This window comes from Oenanthe melanoleuca, unplaced genomic scaffold (genome assembly GCF_029582105.1).
Source record: "Oenanthe melanoleuca isolate GR-GAL-2019-014 unplaced genomic scaffold, OMel1.0 S013, whole genome shotgun sequence".
In the NCBI taxonomy this organism is placed as follows: Eukaryota; Metazoa; Chordata; class Aves; order Passeriformes; family Muscicapidae; genus Oenanthe; species Oenanthe melanoleuca.
Genome location: NW_026612662.1, coordinates 71,664 through 76,241, shown reverse-complemented (window position 1 = coordinate 76,241; position 4,578 = coordinate 71,664).

The window sequence follows — 4,578 nt, the reverse complement described above, 5'->3', positions numbered from 1 at the left end:
AGTCTGTTTTGTGGGCTGCCTGCCCGCGACGCCGACACCGATCCCCGCGGCGCGATTTTCTGCCGCGTTTCCGAGAGTGCGGACACGGGCTGTGGGCTCAGCGGCGCCGCGGGCGCGCGGGAAACGGGCAGGCGCAGACAGGCGGCTGCGGGCAGACGCCTTTCTCTGCCGGGGTCCTGTACTGCCGGGGGCGGTACCGAAGGCGGTCCCGGGGGCGGTACCAAGGGCGGAACCAGGGGCGGTACCAAGGGCGGCACCGACGGCGGCAGCGACGGCGGTACCGGGGGCGGTACCCACGGCGGTACCGGGGGCGGTACCGGGCGGGGATCCAGGTGCCGGGCCGTGAGGTGATCCAGGGGCGGGGCCGGGCCCGGCACAGGTGCGCGGGGTCTCGGTGCGGCTGCGCGGGGCGTGGCCGAGGTGATTGAACTCTAGGTAATTGGCTCGGCCGCCATTTGCTCAGGCTGAGCTTGCTTCGGACGGTGGCTGCGTTGGAGCTCCGCGCACAGGGACAGGTTGGATTTCTGCTTTCCCTCCTCTCAAACCCTCTCCCCCTCCTCCTCGTGTTCCCCTTCTTTTTCTCCCTTTCCCGCCTTTCTCTCTCCTCCTCAAACCGACTCTTTCCCTCCCCTTTCGGCCTCTCCTCCTGTTTCTCTCTCTACCTTTCCTCCCTCCTCCCCGTGTTCCTTTTCTTTTCTTTCTCCCCCCAACCTGTCCCCCCCATTCTCCCTCTCCTGTCCCTACCCCGCTCCCCTCTCCTGGGTCCCCTCCTGGGTCCCCCGGCCTTTCCCTCCCCGTCCCGCTTCCCTCCGCAGCCCGAGTCCTCCCTGTCCCTCTCATCCCTGTGTCCCTGCTCTCCGTCCCTTCTCCCCTGGCTGTTTCTCGCTGTTCCCTCCCTCTGCCCCCGGCGGGGTTCCCCCCATCCGCCCCCCATACCTATACACACCCTACCCTACCCTGTTCTATTCCTTTCTCCTCCTGCTCCTGCTTCTACCCTTCCTTCCCCCCAACCCTGGGCCCCCCGTTCCCTCTCCCTGCTCCCGTTCCCCTCATTCAATCCTCCCCTCCTTCCTCCACCCTCCCATTCCCTTCCCACCACGCCTGTCCCTGTTCCCTCTCCCTGCTCCCGTTTCCCCCACCCCCCCCCCCCCCCCCCCCAATTCCTCCTCCCCTCCTTCCTCCACTCTCCCATTCCCCCCCCCCAGCGCCCCTTCCCCTGTCCCCGCTGCCCCGCACACCCCGGCACCCCCCGCCCTCGGTCCTTGGTCACCCACCCCGACCGCCTCGTCTGCCCCCCATTCCCATCCTCCGTGCCCGCTTTTCCTCTTTCCCCCGCCCCGCGTGGTTCGGGGCTCTGCCGCATAATAAAGGCCGGAGAGCCCGAGCGGCTGGACCCGGCCGGGCGCGGGGGCCGCCGTGCCAGCCCTGGAGCCCCAAATCCCGGCGCTCCCGGTGCCCCCGTCCCGCGGAGGCCCCGCAGCCCTGAGCGCGGAGCAGCGCCCGGCTCCCCGTTCCCGTGCGCGCACAGCCCCGGGGCTGCTGCCCGCGCACCCCTGCGGAACGAGCGGGGCTGGGGCGCTCGCCGGGCACGGTTCTGCTCGGGCTGCTTCTCCATCACCTGCCGGCTGGCATGCTCCCCCTCTCCCTTGCTTTGCAAACTCCAAAAAGCTCTGCAATGGCAAAACCTCTTTTATTAAAACTCGGCTGCGGCTTTTCCTCTTTGCTTCCAGGTCACAGGATATACTGGGATTGAGAGGGTTCCTGAAATCCGACTCTCGAGGACACGGACTCTCGAGGACACGGCCCGTGGGAGAATTGAACTCACAACCTTGGTACTACCTGGGCTGTGCTCCGACTGACTGAGCCCTCTGCATCTCAGGTATGAAACTCCCAAGGATGGGAATCCTTGGCTCCAGCAAGGAAACTGCAGCTCGTTCTATTCTGCTAAAGCTGCTTTACACACCAGCCCCTGCCACGCCTGTAGGGTAGAACTGGCTGGCAGCTGGCATGACAGCACCGCATCTTCCCATCCCCTGATTTTCCTGCCCTTTCCAGGATTTACCCAGCAGCTGTACATTTGCTCTTGCCATGTCTCTTTGTAGGGAGAAGTGAGCAGGACAGGTTCTGAGGCTTCCCTTGCTGCGTGACCTGAGTTCCTCTGGAGAGTGGCAGGTGGCATTTCCTGCAGGTGAGTGTTGCCCAAATGAAGCAGCTGCTGAAGCTGGGGCTGGTTTTGTGGCCCAGAGCTGCACAGAGGCCTCAGTGCCTCCCACTCACTGCCAGCAATGCTCCTTGTTGTTTCTGTGTGTCCTAGCTGCGGGGAACGGGGGGCAGGAGGAGGCCAGGAGTCCCCGAAAGGCATCCAGCACCTCTTGTCCTTGGGCCTTCGGGGCAAGGGCTGTGCCTGCAGTGTGCTGCCCGTGCCAAGCACACGGCCCGGGATGGGCGCTGGGTGCCCGGCCGGCGCTGGCACGGACACGGCTCAAGGGCTGCCCGTGGCTCCCGGGCCAGGGGCTGCTCTGAGCAGGCTCCTGGAGACGCTGCAGCCTGGATACAGGCCACTGACAGCCCAAAAGCAGCCCAAGGAGCAGCTGGCGTGTCCTGGTGATGGTGGCACTGGCTGCGTGCAGAGGGGCTCAGACAGCAATTCCTGGTTCCAGCCTCCCAGAGCTCCCAGGTAGCTGCCAGGTATGTCCTGTCCACCCCAATTGCCTTCCCTTCCCTTCCTGCCTGAGGCCTCGTTCAGCAGCAGCAGCACTAAAGCCAAGGCAATCTTGCCTCACAGCTATTAAATGCCAACCGACAGCCTGCAGAGATGCCTTCAAATCAAAGGTTCAGGTGGGATGAAGTTTTGTTTGGACGAAGGTGGGAGTTTCCAGGGAGCCAGCTGGAAGTGCAGAAGGGATGGAAAGCTTTCCCAGGTGGGTCCCACTGGAGGTGTGCTGGAGGCAGGGATGTGCAGCCTTTGCTGAGGGAAAAGAACTTGCAGAGGCCACTGCTGAGGCCCTGAAAGGAGCTGAGCTGCTGCAGGGAGAGATGTCCTCCCGTGGGCACGGGGAGCTGCCTTGGCACGGGACGGGAGTGCCCCTGGCCCGGCCTTCTCCTGCTTGAAAATATCACCTGGAGCCCCGGCTCAGGGGGGCTAAATCAGCTGGACTCCGGGCAGCTCTGTCAGCTGCCCCCCAGGGACATGGGTGGGGCTGGGGGATGAGGGCTTTAAATAGCCAGTTCTTTGGAACAGATGCCTGTCCCTGTCCCGATGCTGCTGAGCTTCCTTGGACGCTCTGCCCGTTCCTGGCACAGCTGGCGTTCAAGGGGCAGCTCTGCACGGGAATATCCACCCTCCGTGAGGCACTGTGAGGGTATGGCAGCAGGAACTGAGCAGGGAATTGGGGGCTGTGGGATAATTCACGGGAACTAGAAAGCTGACAGTGGGCCCCGAGTCTGGGCGCTGCACAGAGAACAATCTTTGTGCTGCCCTGTCACCTTTTTCTTTTTTTTTTTTTTTTTTTCTTTCAGGTGCTGGACTTGCCTCTGTGGATGTGTGCTGAGCTCTCACTGCAGGGGACTGTGAGGCCTGACTGGCTGTGAGTTTGTGTTCTTCTCACAGGAGAATCAGAAATGATCATTAATTAGACCACAGAAATCTTTTCTGAAACCTTTCCCCTTTCCTGCCCTTTGCTGGTAAGTCTTTTCTTTCTGCCTTTAACTCTACAGCTGTTCCCTGATGTCATTGCCCCGGTCTCACTTCTGTGCAGCTCCTAGCTGGTGAAAGCTCATAATAGAGCTGGTAACAAGTAAGCACTTGTTTCTACACTTCTTTTTCCAAAACTTTCACCAGAACTTAATTTCACTAGTTAGGAAGCATGGTGAGGGGTGCAGGAGGAGCAGGAACAGGGGAGGGAAGCCTTGAGCACTGCAGGCTACAAAGATCTGCGTTTATCAATTTGATTTAGTCCTGCTGTGTTAAGGATACATAAATAGGCAAAATCCAAGGCACAGGGTGAAGTTCCTGTGACAATGCTACTAAGTGTTTATCTTTAATTACTCAGTGTGCCCCATTTCCCTTTAATAAGTGCTCTGATACCCCTGTAGAAACAAACACAACATGGGTGGGACAGTGCACCTCACAACTCCACAAAGAGTGGCACCTCTACCTCGTATGGCAGTGCCATTTTAGTACAGCCCAACTGTCTCACAGCAGAGGGCTGAAGGCCCCTGGGAAAACAATTCTGGCACGCCCCTGAGCCCTTCCCCGGCTCTGTGGGGTGCCCCTGAGCCCTTCCCCGGCTCTGTGTGCCCCAGCTGCCCTGTCACCTCACCCCATGGGCACACTGCTCCCTGCAGCACACACACACTGCTGCCTTCCTGGCAGCTCCCAGGCACCTACCAGCCACGTGTTGGACGGGATCAGGAGGGAAAACAGCCCTTCTGCAGCCATTTTCTGGGCAGCTGGCAGTGATTCACGCACAAGGGGCATGGATACCATCAGTGGGTTCCCCTCAAAGTCTGTCCACGTTCAGCAGCACATGGTGGTATTCACCATCTGCATCAGTGACACGCACAGGGAGTTAGGGA